General features: G+C 41.4%; 1 protein-coding gene across 4 annotated transcripts in view; it reads right to left on the reverse strand.

Annotated features, from left to right (window-relative positions):
* Window positions 1-16,660, reverse strand: part of vti1a (vesicle transport through interaction with t-SNAREs 1A) — a 160,230-nt gene that overhangs the window by 127,573 nt on the left and 15,997 nt on the right. The window lies entirely within an intron of this gene.

Below are 16,660 nucleotides of genomic sequence, written 5' to 3' on the forward strand. Positions count from 1 at the left end.
TGTGCCCATGCCTCCCATCCAAGGTGATCTACTCCTCCTAGTGCACTTGTGCCACAGCAGTGGTGGCGAGGACTCCCCCCGCAGCCTGCCCACTTAAACAAATATAAGTTGAGGGATGAAAACCCTGATCTGGTGTGCATGGAGAGGCTGTGGAACAGGGGGGACAGGGGAGAGGGCCGTGGAGATGTATTATGAGGAAGTATCACTTGTCAGTGCTAAATCTTTTCTGGGGGCTGTCACCGCTGTCATCCCAGTGCTGTGGCAGGCTCTGTGATAACACCGATGCTGAGACTCAGACAGGGAATAATTCATCACCCATTGGCGGCCCATCCGATTTGGGGTTGCCTCTCTCTCCCTCACACACACACACACACACACACATGAACCCTCTCTTCCTCTCTGTCTCTAGATAGGCTAGAATAAGAGGGAATGCCATGTCCAAAAAAAAGAGACAAAAAAACAAAAAAGCCACACACATTTCATACACACTTCAGAGCGTGCCACCTCCGATTGTCGAAGAGTGGGCTGCCGTTGTACCGCTTGTTTACAGACGCCCGACCCGTGGAAAAACAGCCTCTTGGCATGCCCTCTAAACTAAATACACACCAGCAAGCAGACACAGAAAAGTGTTTACTAAGCCTCCTTCGCTTTCTCTCCCTGCCTTGACAGGGTTTCTAGGTGGGCTGCAGGAGGTGGGCAAAAATCAAAGACAAACACAGGCATAGGAATGAAAATATCACTTTTTCTCCACACGAATTCTTTCTATTTTCTATATTTTGCTCAGTTCTCGGCTCTAAATAAATAAAACAAAGTGAGAGAATCAGTGAAGGAACACCAATTACCTCGTGGGGACATTCTCTTTTTTTTCAGATACAGTATCCCTCCCTGTATCTTTTTATTATCAGAAAAAGTTTGAAGAAGCTCCCGCTGATGCACTTTGATGCTCCCTTCCATAAGAAAAAGCAGAAATCAAACTTGAAAAAGCCAATTCCAACCTCAAGGGTGATGATATCAAGTTGCCTGATTGAAACAACTTTGGAGCCAATCACGATGGAGCCAGTTGATTCCTTTTTCTTTTTGTCTCTCCTGATAATCTGGAGCAGTGAGTGGAAAGTCATGGCTGATGTGATTTGGTTGTTATTATCGTGATGGTGAGGGCCACAGTTCTCTGGAGTAATTACCGACTAGACGGAGAGGCCTGATTGACCTGGACCACAAAAACCCATTAGATAAAGAGTGCACCCAAACAATACTAGAACCGCGGGGACCTGAGCCAGGCGCAGAGCGCTGGCTGTGGGGAGGAAGAGGAGATCGGCAGCACAGAGTCAAATAAAACAAAACATCCCCCAGCCCCCAAATACGCACTGCTGGAGCACTGTGTCAAAATGTGCTCTTTGAGATGTTTTTGTGGGTATTTTCTGTGCAAGTTTGCTCAATAATTGACTTTCGAGTGTCTTTTATTTGTTCTGTCACTTAATTATGAGTCAAAAAAAAACAAAATATCACTGAACTTTGATATTTTCAGATCACAAAAGCCTTTTTACTTCTTCAACGTGCTTGTTTATGTTCATCCAAAAGATAAAATGATGCTGTGCTGAGGAAAATGTTGAGTACATGAGTTTTATTAAAAAATAGAAAAAACTTTTCCTTTTTTTGTGCATAAAAAATAATTTATTATTTAAAACATGCCAATTTGCTAAATGCTAATACACGCTTTAATCAAATTTAATTGAATTTAGTTCAATCCATGTCTGAAATTTTATTTCAGGTAGGAATGCACAGTGTTGGATTTTGATATCAAATATCCAATATGACTGGGGATAGGTACCTTTCACATTTGAAATGATACAGTACTGATACCCGATACCTGGCAAGCGGTCCCGCTACTCAACGGTACCACTTTTTGGTACTTTTTTTGTGTTTATGTGGTAAAAAATATTAATTTGTTTAATAATAAAATATTTCATTTTTCAATTTAATATAATTATTCTACAATATATAACCTTGCAATGCTCTTCCTCTCCCTCACAGTCACAAAGATGCATTTAGGTACCTAAATGTGGTACCTTTTGATTTTACATTAATCGGTACCCAGTACTTTTGACAGAATTCGGGCGGTACCTATAACAGTACCTAATTCAGTACCCATCCCTAAATATGACAATATTTTCAGTCTCATTTCAGCCGATACTGATACAAACACACTGTTCTCTTTCATTGTAAGGAACGAAAAATTTGTCCTGTGCTTTGTTTACCTGTCGCTCTTACAACTATTTCTTTTAGAAACAGACAATGTTTCTATCACAAACTCTAAATGTCCTTTTTAAATAAAGACACTCAGAAATCTGTCTGCCTTTGAGTTCCCAAACTTTAAAATAAAACAGCTGAAACGCTGAGGGTCATTTATGGTGAGGGTAAGCTGTCATGGACAGAATTATCAGCCGTTCATACCAGCAGAATTTTTTCATGTCAGCAAATGCTGATTATACTGTGCATCCTTGATTTAAAGTCAAGTTCCAGTCTGTTTTCAAGTCCACATCCTCCGTCAGAAGCACTCAAGTGGTCAGTGTCAGCACTTTAAAGCAAACTTCAAATTTAAGCAAAACCAGAAAGACAATAAGCATCAATCTGAAGACAGCATGTACACAAGGCGCAGACACACACGTACACACACAAACATATTTGTTGCCAGGAAAACACCCACATATTCCATTTAAGTGTGAGTTTCATCTTAAAGAGCTGCAGTGCAACTTAGGGGGAAAGACGACTGGAGCAGTAATTGAGAGGAGGAAGCCTGGGAGAAGCATTGATTTGAATGTTAAGGCTTACATCGCCTTCAAACCATGTGCAGGCTGTTTTTTTGTTTTGTTTTGTTTTGTTTTTGGGGTATTTTCTAAATAGCTGTCTGTTACAGATGAATGTATGAAGCGTTTCTGCAATGAGCACAGTGCAGATAACAAAGGAACTATAAAGAGTGGAAAATGTCAGAGAAATGAAAGTGCACCTACAGTATACACTCCAGTTTTTGGATTCCCCCTCTGGAAAACAACACACTCCTGAGTGATTACTGTCTTCCCATTTGATGTGAAACAAACAGCTGTGCAATATTGACTGCTTAATACAGTGACAGATTGTGATTATAAGTAAAGGTGTTACACTAAAAAAACAGGCAAAGTGACAGCAGGATGAATCTTGAGGTCAGGGACGCAGATATGAGATACCTTTTCTATATTAAACCCCTCTTTTCTATAAAGCAAACACACTGAAACTCTCTTATTGCAGCTCCAGCTCGTAAAGACTGAGCTAAGACGAATCCAGCTAATCAGGCTTTGTAATCTAAAAAAGAATGAGCGCTTTCAGAAGATACCTTATTGCTCGGGAGAAGAAAAAAGGGAGCTTTTTTTAATCCTTTTGAAAGGTCTGTCTTTTGTCACTTTTTTAATCTTGGGTGAGAATTTGCTTCTATTCCCGGAAGCTCACAAGGAAAGTACAAAGGTACATCTTAACTTTATGCAAAGTGGCCTGCCTTTAAAACTCAACACGTCCCGTCAAATGCAGCGATGGAGGTGCTGCTGTCCTGTCAAAAACACATTTTTACCTCTGTTGACATGGATAGCAGACAAAAAAAACTCTTCTTCTTTGCCCATCAAAATGTAATTACATATGCATGCATAACAATTCATATCAGATATGCTAATCAGCTCTGCATAATCCTCTGAGCTGCAAATTATATTTATCTAATTATAGCAAATATAGGGATCTTTCCTTTGTGCAGCTTCTTTATAGTTTGTGGACATGCATGGGTTTATCTTGTCTGAGCTGCATGATGATTTTTACATTCCTCTACAGTCCAAAAAGAAGGGTAACCCTTAAAAATGTATCATTAATTGTTAAACAATGCTTTTTCTGATTTTAGCAGCCGTCAAAAAAAAAAGTTTCCCATCTCTGAAATAATCCAGATAATTAAAATCAAACAAACGGAGGTTTATATCCACATTTCAATGCCCTCCAACTCTCCTACATGCTTTCTGCACCGTGCGACGACAGATACAAGGACAAGCGCAAATGATTGTGGCGCCTGGAAAGCAGGGAAATGTAAACAGTTCATTAGATGGGAAATAAAAGGCGTAAAAATACCCAGGGGCAGAGTGTAATGAGGGGCCCTGAAGTTACTCCGCACATGCTTTTTCCCTCCATTTTCCCGATCTTTTTTCCTTTTTTCGCCCTACACACGCGGCCAGTGGCATGGCATGGAGAGTAATTAACCATATTCAATTTACAGCACTAGTTCCATTACAGGCTGTTTCACCAGTTGGAGAGCAGCAGGGCATTTCCAAACTTAGAGCTAATAACGTTTATGTGCGGCTGCATGCGTGAGGCAGAAACTGGCAGTTATCTGTCTGTGTTCTTTACTGTGAAGTGAGAAATAACTTTTATGAAAGCAAACAATGCAGACGTTCAAACTTTTCCCCTGACTTTGACTTCTTTAGCAAACGTAGTTACGGAACAATGCAAACATCTCGTAATGATGTGACAGATATAAGGAGGAATAAAACGTCTTAAAGGTTACCATACCACTTCCTCCCCTCCCCCTGCTGTGATTTTTTCCCAGGTGATGCGTGGACTCTGCCACTCTGCCCCCTCCCTTCACTCCCTCTTTCACAAGCAGGGGGCAGAGGTGGACTGATCGTGCGGCATGGCGTTAAAAGGAAGCTGAGACCTTTAAGCAGGCACAAGTATCACAACAGCATCTTAAATAATGCATATCTGCTTGGCAGGGGTTTAAACACAGACGCACACAAAGGGGAAACACTAACACACACACATACACACACAAATTGTTGTCTTTTCCTCTCCTTTAACACAAACAAACCGGGGCGAGGTTGTTCAATTAAGTAAGAGCTCTTTTTTTGTTCGATGTATTTGATATATTATCAGACAAAGGGAAAGAGCGACGATTGGGATTGTCACAGGAGGGTGTCATTTGTGCCTTTGTTTCATTGTGGTCTTTGGTGTCATCGAATCCTCCACTTCTGACTGCTGCTGCCTGCACGCGCATGTGTGTGTGTGTGTGTGTGTGTGTGTGTGTTACTGTATGAGCGACAGAGGCTTCTGTGAGCCTTTGCATCCCGGGGAAACCTCCTTTAGAGAGCGTACGCGTGCGACATATGTGAACGGTGGCCCGGTGTGTGTTCTCTCCCCCTAATAGAAGTGCAGCAGTGGTAGAGGAGCCGGAGCCTCAGATAACAGCATGGGGCCTCTCATTAGCTCACAGGTTGGTGCTTTGGTGGCTTCCACGCACGCAGTATTGTGTTCCACTCGCATGAAAAACCTGAAGGAGTCTCAGAGAGGACGTTGTCGGGAACACAAATAAAGGTGAACAATCACCCGGAGCAGAGTAATAAATGAGCTTTCCACCTTTCTGAACAGGTAAGAGGTGAGGAGACTTTTAGGGAGGTTGATCGAGTGGATCACATCCAAAAAGGTCAGAGACAAACTTCTCTTTATTAGCTCTGCTCAATAAGAAATTAAAATGCCAATTCCTGTTTCGCTTTTGTGAGACTGAATCGATCATTTTTTATACAACAGCACAAGACAACAGGATTTTATCTCAGGGGGGAAATACCAAGCGCTTCGCTGGTGAAAGACTATTTTATTCTGATGGAGGCCTTTCATGCTCGTACCTCTGTGATACCAGTGGTGTATTTCCCTGTCAAAGTCATTTCTATTGCTAAGTACAGCCGAGATCAGTCAATAAGCCTAACGACTGTACCCACAAAGCGAGAGGCCGAGAGGCGGCGAGAGAAGAGAAAGGAGGAGGAGGGGGGAGAGGATCGCAAGTGAACTCCAAACAAAAGAGCAAATTCGAGGAGGGCTTTGATTGAAGAAGCGCCATATACTTTTTGAAGGCCGAGGGATCATCTCTCAATGGTTATTTCTTTAAGGCATGAGGGCCCGATTAAACCCAATATTAAAATATGGAGGCGCTTCTAATGAAAAATCAAAGGCCCCGTTTCCCTCCCACACCCCCATCCTTCCATCTCTCCTTCCCTCCGTCTCTCATGTTCTGTCAGGTTCTCTCCTCTCGCCTGTGGACGTGCAGGAAAGGGGACAGGAAGAAAAGAAAGGGAGAAGGAGAGAGGAGAAGGAAAGAAAGAAGAGGAGGAAGGAGGGAAAAACGGGGAAAGAGGGAGGGTTATCGAGATGAGGGACCTAGGTGCTGGTGGTGCAAAACAGAGACAGACAGCGTTGGTTGGAGGAGTAAATCAATAGAGCAGAGCCGTCGGGGAGGCGGGCAGCCGGGGCAAGGAGAGAGGAGAGGAGAGGGGGAACCGGCGCAGGGGCTCGGGCTCCGATCACAACGCTGGCTTCTGGCGTGCAGTGGGGAATAAAGTGGGCCTCCCCGGGTCAGCACCAGAGAAAAAGGTGAGATTAGAGGAAAGTGGAGGAGGGATTTTCACAGAGGGAAGGTGGGAGGGGTGGGAGAGGTGGGTGTTGGAGGATGACGAGTGGAGAAAAGTGTGTGTGGAGGGAGAAGGGGGGGACGTTAGGCGATGTGCGTTGCAGGATACCTGGCAAGCCAGGGACCAACCGGCCCATTAGCCTGTGGCTACCTACATATGGTTCACTGAACCCTCTGCTGAGAAGAGCTCCTCTCCTATCAGTCTTCCCATCTTTTTTCAAGAAAGAAATACCTTCACTTTTAACCCTTTCTCTGCTTTGGAAAGAGGTTCACTCCTGACCTCGATTTATGATTCATTTTTTGTTTGATGTCTATTCTTGGAGTGTTATCTAAAATTGAAAAATGTAATAAAAAAAAAACCTAGACACAAAGGGAGAGGAGTCGGGCCTGCTGAGCGTGTGCGTGTGCGCGTCCGTCAGTGGACACGCACAGAAGACTATCTCCTTCAGTGCTTTGCCTTTTCTTGTAATGTGACCATTGTTGGTGCTGAATAGCGCGCTCATTAGCATAAGAATGCTGCAGCACATATAGGGACTTAGCCAGATCATTATCTCAATATATTTATGTATACTTTGTTATTTCACTAGCAAGAACACATTCAAATGCTGATGAGGCCAGGAAGCCCCCTCCTCCTCCTCACTCCAAAGCCCTTCCAACATGTGCCCTCCTGAACTTTCCAATACACTTACCAGTTTCCTGGGAGTCTGCCGGTTTTGTACTGGAATTTACCAAAGTGGCTCAAAAATTCGGAGAAAGCAGGGCTGCAGAGAAGACCTGCTTACAGCTTTACAGCAGATTTAGAAAACAGAGGTAAACAGAAACACATTTTACTGATCCCAGAAACAAAGAGGAGACTTGAATAATCCATAAAAAAAAGGATTCTGCTGTTTATTCTTTTACGTAAGGTGGGTTGAAATATCAAAGTTGAGAAATACTTGAAAACAAATTTTATGTGCATTTGATAATTGATTTTTTTATTTCTCCGGGGAATCCTCCGACATTTCTTTCAAGAACTTAAAGCGGAGCATATTATGAAAAGAAAGAAAACAGACAAAAAGTTTGACAATCCAGAACAAACAAGTGCTCTGCAGCGATGAGGGGAACAAAACTAAAGGGTTTAGTCTCACTGCAGGAGAAGAATGATGCTCTAATGGTGGCCAACCTCTGGGATAATTGAAAAAAAAAGGATGTTATTCATCTTCTACAATGTAATTCTGATCAAGGCCACAGCTAGAATCCACTGCAGGCTTCAAACCCAGCAGAGAAAAGGCAAAACTGTTGGTCGCTGAGAGCAAAAATAAAGCACTCCTTTCTTTCTGGCACGCTCGCCTCATTAGAAACACTTAGGATGAGAGGATGAAACTAAGTTTAATTGTGTGTCTGCATGTGTGTGTGAGCAGGGGGTTAAAACATTTGTAAATACAGAGCTTTAAGTGCAGAGAGATGCCAACGTAAAGGCGACTGTTCAGCTCTTTCCTTATTAAAAAGCAAATGCCACTGCCTAAAACACAGAGCCAATGATTCATAATATATTTCATAAATACTTCATGAATCCCTTCGCCATACTTAAGCCAGTCTGGCAAAAAAAAAAAAAAAGAAAACATTGTCACCTATTCTAGTACCCGCTTGTCAGCACATCACTGGGGAGTGGGTGTCACATGTCACTTCTGGTTTACACTGCTGCGTGGGACAGGCTCGCTGCACGGAAAAGCAGGGGGGTAGGACAGAAAGAAGAACAGAAGGAAAAAGTGAAGGGGAGGTGGAAAGGGGAGTAAAAGAGAGGGAGGAGGAAGGGGGTGTTATCGTATCATCGCCCCGTGTCTTTATATTTTCCCCCTTATTATGTGTGGCCCCCACTCGCTCCAGTCACTCAATCACACAAGCCCCGAGGACAGCGAGGGGACCTGGGAGGGCCTCGGCTTGCTTCGTGGCAGACTCTGCCAGACAAGCGTCTGAAAGCTATACTGATCGCTGTCAGTGTGTGTGGTGTCACTGTGTGTGTGTGGAAGTAGTGCGGCGACTTTGGAGGAGGCCGGGAGAGATAAGCGGGAGAGGAAACGATCGCGTAGATAAGGATAACGGCCGAATTTGCACACTGCCAAACAAAACCTGTGCTCCAGGCATAATGCAGATCCCCCCATCCATACTGACAAGTGTTAACATAAAGAGACACAGAAGGAGGAGAGGGTGATCTGCCTACAAATTATGGGCTTGTGTGATTTTCAGCGAGACAACTACTGACAAGAACTCATCTTGTTAATGACTGTAAAACTATCAGGAGGCTGACAGTAAAGCAAATGATCTCAGAATTTATTCCCACTCCTCTGTCTGCCGTGCTTTTCTTAGCACTTATCATACGCAGGAAATGGTTCGCAAACAGATTTCTTTGTGATAAATTTGCACTTGTGCTTTCTGTATCTGTAGTATCACCAGTTTGAAGAGTTCCTGCTTTTTAAGCAGAGTCTTTTTAAATCTTTTATGCAAGAGTAAATAACTTTACAGCTTCAGAGAGTAAACACTGCAAAAAATGAAACCTTATCACGTGTTTTTCTCTTATTTTAAGTAAAAATTGTCCCATTACACTTGATATGAGCCACATTCCACTTATCAGTCCAGAAAAATGTCTTGTTTTAAGTTATTTAAAGACAAAAATGAGGTCTGAATTGCTTGTAATGAGTAAAAAAAATCTGCCTTGAATTTGTTTGAAACTAGAATAATGTCTTAATACAAGTACATTTGTATTGTACAACAACTTGTTCCATGCAATTCAGACCTCATGTCTGTCTTTAAATAACTTTAAATTAGGGGTGCACCAATCCGATTTTCTGGCCAGTCACCAATCACCGATCACTAAAAAGCCTGACCTGACGATACTGATTTGGGCTGATATCAATTTGTATTTTTTATTTTTTATAACTGGCAGCATATACCTTCAATGTTCCAATCTTTTTTATTGAAAATCATTGAACAAAACCTGTGAAACAATAAAATCTTTATGTTTTACTTTAAACAACTAATAAAGTGTCCTGAGTTTTAGGTCTCACAGCAAAAAGCAACAATGGCTGGCTGTCAGATCTTCCCAGAGGTTTATAAGATCAGTTTCATACGTAAGGATGGGCTGATCACCGATCACCCAAAATTAAGGAAATCGGTACTGATCGATCAGTGCATGTCTACTTGCAATAAGACATTTTTCTGGACTGGTCAGGTGAATGCAGCTTAAATTAAGTCTAAAGAGACATTTTCTACTGGAAAGGAGACAAGAACACTTGATAAGAATTCAGTTTTTTTGCAGTTAACACACTTTCTTTGGGAGCATCTACCTGTGACTTCTGTTACTTCATGCCAAAAGAAACACTTTGCTTTCAGTTATTGACACTTAGACTTAATTCAATTTAATCAAACAATTTTTTCAATAAATTAAATATGACATGAATCTTCCCTTCAAGAATTAATAAAGTACATTCTATTCTATTCTATGATTGAGTTTTAAAGTCAGTCACAAAAAGTAGAGAAAAACACCTTTGTGTCCAGAAGAGCCATGTCATTTTGGGCAGGGACGATATGCTCTTCTCCTGATTCAATTCTTTTACAATTGTTGACATTTTTGATCAAATCAAATTGCAACAGTTTCAATTTTTGCAATTTTTATTTCTTCTTTAACACCAGACTAAGTGAAAATTGGAGTGGTGATGATAATGTCTATAGACAGAAGCCATATTTTCCCAAAAATGGGCATCAAATGTGAGTCAGTTTTTAAGATTGATGCAGGGGGTCAGACGTCTTGATGTTTTTCTAACCCGCCTTACAAACAAAGACTCAAATGAAGGACTTAAATTAGAAAACTTTTAACTTAATTTAACTTTTAATGATTACATTGTAGGCTGCCTATTTTACAACTGGCCGGGGACTACAGCTGGAAATTAGCCGTACAGGCTAAAGCTGCCTCTTCTACTGCATAGTGGATTAAAGGGAACTGTCCACGAAACAATAAACAAATAAACTAAACTAAACTAAACTAAACAGAAAATAAAATATTTTAAAACTTTAAAATTACTATTTAGAATCATTGAACCAAAAATTGTGTTGCTTGAAGTTGATACTGCATTTTTGGAAGACATATAAGTGAAACGCAGACTAGAACACCAACAGGTTTGTTTTTTCTACTTTTGTGACATTTTAACATTACAGGAAATAAACACAACATATCTGAGCGTCAAATTCACATAGAATAGAAAAAACACAAATTCAAGGTCTGCTAATGTCAATATGGCTCTTCTGGACACAAAGTGACGTATTAAAATTTTGTCAAGAGAAGGAATACGACTGAAACACCGACTAGAACAACTGCAAGTTTGTCTTTTTTTTTCTATTTTTGAGACTTTTTTTAGGACGACACATCTGAGAGTAAAAGCCACAAAAAGTGGAAAAAATACAAATTTGGAGGCGCTGTAGTCTGCATTTTGTTCCCGTTTCTTCCCTAAACGAAATATCAACATGGCTTCTCTGGGTGAGATCTACTTTCGTCCTTACTGTGGCACTGTCCTTCAACCCATATCTGACCCTGTGCTGCCTCACACCATCAGAAAAAGAGAAAAAAAATGGTTCCAATGAGTAACTCAAGGCTAATCCGCAGAATGAGTCCCATCCTCAAGTCCATAAAGACGACACGGAAAAGCCTCCAACTCCACAAATCCACAAAAGCCTCGCAGAAGAAAACATAGTGCGTGCAACAACTTCCATATGAAAGACATAATTCATAAGAGGAGGAGAAGATCTGTTTGTTTACATCTTAAATCTGCACTCGGCTCAGAAAAAGAAATCCCTGTCAGTTGAGGGAGTCCTTTTAAAACTGGTTATGAGTGATTAGACTTTGGTGTCATTGATGGGTTGTTAAGCAACACACCATGAAAAGAGTCAATCTGCCTTTACTCCTCTGTGTCTAATAAGAACAAGTAAGCCAAGGCGAACCTAAGGCGATTTACAGTGTCTAACATCCCGCTGACGTTCCTCTGTCATGTTGTGTGTTTGCAGGAGTCGCCACGGCGAGGACAGAGGGCAAACCACCAGAGCTCTTCATGATGGATTACAACTCATTTATAATCGCGACTAGTTCGTTCTGAAGAACAGTGGTGAGAAAATCTCCCATCAAAACTTAAATCTCAACCTAATTATCAGCATCTGGTTTTAAGAAATTGGACTTTTTTTCCCAAGCTTCTTCCAATAAAGACAAAACTTTGTGACTTTGGAGACTCTTTTAGTTGCTGTTTGTGCGAAATATAATGAGTTTAAGAAACTTTTAACTCAGTTTAATAGTGTTCACAACCTTGAGGTGGCCATGATAGGGAATTAGAGGCGAGTTTTCGTATAGTAAATGAAGTAAATGAGGGTTCAAATCAGCTTTAAGGTGTTAATTTGGAGTGAGTGAGTCACTGGTCACTGCACAGGATGAACTAATCATGAATTTGCTTTAACACCAAACTCCAAGAGCAAACACATTCACAATGGATTTCAAAAGGCCTGTAAAAATCTTCAGACAGGCACGTGATGGGCGTCTGATAGCCATCAGATCATGGACAGCCCTTCATACAGAAGAAAAACCATTAGTTTCTGTGAAATACTTCATTTTCTCTAACAATAGGGGACCAAATAGAAAGAGTTTGCCTTGGCCTCATTTGAGGAGTGTTTACATTTGTTATACATCTGATTATATCATATTTCACTCAAACACTGCTCACAAGTTGTTCTTATTAAAGTCTCATGCCAATTCATTAAATACAGCTCTCGAGTGAAAGCAGCAATTCTAGTTATCCGCAGAAGGTCGCTGATAATAACCACTTATGAAACTGATACAGCGAGGTAAATAATAATCAAGGAATAAAAAGAGTAATGAGTACCAACAGCTTCTTTTTTTTCATTGCATTCACCTCGCCGTACCTGGCAAATAAACTGTTCAGTTTTTCAAGGTTGGCCGACTCTTTGGAAATGCATTAATTATCTCCCTGGGCGGACACTAGGAGGCATTCTACCCAAAGGTTTTCATTGAAAGCTCAGACGCCGCACTTGACCGTGACTGTCGCTCCGAACAACAGCCCATTAGACGATCAGATATGAGAAAGAGATAGATGTCTTCCTGTGACAGTTGGCCTCGTGATTCAATGTGAGGAACAAATGCGAGCTCCACTGTTGCTGCAGCTATAATGGAGGGAAAGAAACCGAGAGACAACAGGAAATCCTTCAATCATGGTTTCAAACACAGCTCAATGGGCCTTATTTAAAGTTAAGTGCCGTACTTCAGGCGAATTAAACTTTAAATGAAGCACATCTTTCACATCTTGTGGATGCTCACATTATGTGCTGTGACAATGTATCCAGCAATACCATGTGAAGACTGGGCATTGATGCACCTTCTCAAAGACATAATGAGCGACATGTTGTTGGTCCTTGATGAAATGGTGCGCTGCGTTTTATGGCGATAACATCTTTTTAAATCAAATCTGTGTTGATTAAATCAACCAAACTGCCTTGACCACACCGGACAATGATTCCCGCTTAGTTGCAGGAAACTGGTCATAGCTTCAACGGCTCCTAATTAACCTTTGTTGGAGTCGGTGATCTCTTAACACAAAGAGTCTTGGACGAGAGGTGGAAAAGATAAAAATTAAATAATGAGCAAAGTAAACTCACCTTCATTCAAGAACTTAAAAAGGTTAATGATCAGCAGCAACAGCAAATGTAAAAATGTGAGAATAAGAAGTCTTTACACTGTGATTCAAACAAGACAGTCCTCTCCTACGCAGGCCCTGACTCATTCGTATTATTTTCCTTCATAATTAACTCTCAGAGAATGGCCCGGCTGTAAGAAAATAAAGAAAATGCATTAAAGTTCATAAATGTGCTCTACATTAACTGAGCTTTCAACACAAGGACACTCTGTCACATTATTTCAATCTCTATTACAGAGTGTAAAGGATGAGGTCAGACATAGTAATAAGTTGAAGGGTTTATCATAGAGAGTCCACTTATACATCAGAGGGGCAAAGTAATTGGTAAATGTGCCCAATATTGTCCTTGTCATATACCTTAAAGTGAGGGGTATTCTTAAAGCGATACCGCCATCTGCTGGAGGAAGAGATCAACAACAACTGCAGGGACATGGGATGAGACTGTACTGATCTAACTGAAATTACAAAAATAAGAGACGTTGAGCTATCAGGGGGAGACAAGAGGCACTTGGAAGTAGATATTGAATCATTTGATGAAGTTATTTCCCTGATTTTCAAAAAAAGGTGTGAAACAGTTGTTAATGTATGGAGCCAAAGGGGAATTAAACAAGTTTAAGGTAATCTGAGTTTCAGGGAGAGGTATGGGTAACAGTGAATAAAACTGCATAAATGAATAAAAGCAGGGATGAGTCATGTTTTTTGAGGCTTCAAATAACAGCTAATTTATGAAGAATCAAATAGTTCATGTGATTATTTTCTTCCCTTGGAAATAATGTTTTGCATTATTTTTACTAATGCCTGGCTGTACAAATGGCACAGCAGCCCCCTGACAGCTGTTTTGTTTTCCAACTGCCAATTAAAAACAAAAGAAGAAGAAAGCATGACGCCACCAGTACACCTGGTGGAGTTCAGTGAGATTCAGAACCTGAGAAAAAATAAATAAACGCAGTGACTGTCGGTTGTAAAGAGTCTCTGAAGAGCTTCTTTGACGTAATAAACAAAACTAAGGTCAAGTGCAAACTTTGCAAGGTCAAACAATACAGATGGACCGTTGTGGTTTTTTTAGGGCTGATGCTGATACCGATAAGTGGTAGTCAATAAGGCCAATAACTGATATTTAGATCAGATATCCAGTTAAAGTGAATTATTCATTAAAAACTCCAAAAGCAAATTTTGCTTTAAAGCCTTTAGGTATATGTTTATTAAACAGCTCCCAGTCCCAGCAGCACTTCTTATAAAGTTAAATGAAAACTTTAAAACATCAACAGCTCTCTAAAGTTTTCTACAGTTAGCAAAATTTTCCAAATAATGTTTCTGTGTGTAACCAATCAGATGGTACTGTGGGTGGGACAACGCTAGAGACAGAGTAGTGATTGCATAGAGGCGTGGCTGCATCAGAAAACAAATAACACAATTTAAATTACTTATCAGCCATCAGAATATTTTTTTTTTAACGGCGGATGCCGATATGCTTCAAATTTGCTGAATATCAGCCTAGGTGATAATCAGTCCATGCCAAACAAACTAGCATATCTTGAGTTTGCAACAACTACGCAGACACCTAGCACAACAGGCAGTGACTTTCTGATTGACAATAGTGCTTGAAATGCTTGAAATGCCCATCCCGATGTTAAACGTATTGTTTGGTACTTTACCACGCCATACAATATCATGTCATATCCCATTATGTTGTGTTGCATCATATTGTTTCCTACTGTACTGTCAAACATCAAATCTGATGTAATGCATCATGTTGTATCTTAACATTTGGTATTGTGCTGCACTGCGTAGTGTCACGTATCATGTTGTGTCCTGTTGTATCACACATCTTACTTGACTTTGATACAGCATCAAATCCATGCACCATACTGTACCACATAGCAACAAACTGTATCATAGCGTAATCGTGATGTGTTGTGTCTTTCTCCCTACTTTTAGTCTTTTTTAGTCTCAGGGTTTCATAGTCATTAAAACTGATCTGATGTCTGTCTATGACTCAGTTTATGACCATACATTATGTGGGTGTTCTGTCACTTTCTAATTATTTAAAGCATTTGTTAAATGTTTAGGGTGAGGGGCTTGTTATTGTATGAATCAATGTAAAATATCTTTATAACAAAAAACACAAACTTAAAAAAAAAGTTAGACACTCATTTAAAAACGTAATTTTTAAAAGAGGTTGTTTCACATATGATTAGCCAGAAACAATCTAGGTTTTTAGCTTTAGGATTGTTGCTTCCTATCCTGTCCACAAACAAAAACGGACCGTGGTGTGAATAAAGTGTTGACGACAACCATAGTCTGGAGTCACCTCCTCAAAAGTGGGTTGTGTTTTGTCAGACACATCAGACATCTACAGACCCCCCCAGATCGCGTCCCCCACTGGGATGGACCAAATGTGGTCCTTTGAAGATGGTGGCTCTGTTTACCTGATAGATTTCATTAAATTAAGCTTACGTTGGGCCTCTCCTTCGCCTGATCAAAGCTGCTGCTAAGAGCCGTGCCACCCTGCCTGCCCCTAACTTGAAATAGCCATCAGATGTGATTTCATTGTCCCTTTTTAGCTCTTTTCCCACTCTACCGTACTTTTTGGTGTTCTGGTCAAGCTGGCATCCCCTTTGGTGCCCGTTTGCTACGACCCAGCACCTTTACGACCCCCTCGTTGCCCTCTATTATCACAATGAAGCTGTCAGCCAAGCCAACAAAGCTCCACCTCGGATACACACCTTTGGGACGCCTGTTTGATAAGTTGTCTTCCTGGATGAAATGGCTGGGTTACCGAGGTCGACTCGGGCCCCCGTCTGGAAAAGGAGCAGGAATGAGGTCTCAAGCTGGCACACCAGTGCTAGGAAGACTTCAAACCACGGGGTGAATGGGAGGATGAGAGAGCAGGTTAAGGGGGGAGACACCCGTGGGAGGCTGGTAGGGGGTGGGTTTTGTGTGGGGGGGAGGCTGGGTAGTGAGGGAGTGGAAAGGGCCTTGATATCCACAGAAAGCACAACAAAGCCAGGGCTTTTTACATTAAAAAGAAAGGAGATTGCCTTTTTTTTTCAGCAGACACCTTTTCAAGCAGAGTGTCATGTCCTCCCCGGGCCTGCAGGAAGCAGGAGGCTGAGCCCGGCTATAGCATTTGGCACATCTGAGGCACATCTGAGGGGGCTGGAGTTCTCGCCTTCTGAACACTTGCATCAGATTTATGGGAGGCCAGATATACGAGATGTAACTCTGTGAGGCGGGTGATCCTGGTTTAAATGTACACTGATCTGACCACACCACACACAGTGGTGCAGGAATGGTGATGACCGCAGAGTCACAGTTTCAAGGCGGCAACTATTCCTTTATTCTGGATCCACTCTGACTACCCTGCTGCTGCTACCTTCTGCTTTGCATGCCAGGACTGTGTGCAACCCGAGCATGCAGAAGTACGTCAAGAATGTGGTTAAATGCTTCAGTATTACAGAGTGAAAGCTAA

Source organism: Halichoeres trimaculatus, unplaced genomic scaffold, assembly GCF_033239565.1.
Source record: "Halichoeres trimaculatus isolate MK-OKI-2021-1 unplaced genomic scaffold, fHalTri1.1 fHalTri1_scaffold_23, whole genome shotgun sequence".
NCBI classification, from domain to species: Eukaryota; Metazoa; Chordata; class Actinopteri; order Labriformes; family Labridae; genus Halichoeres; species Halichoeres trimaculatus.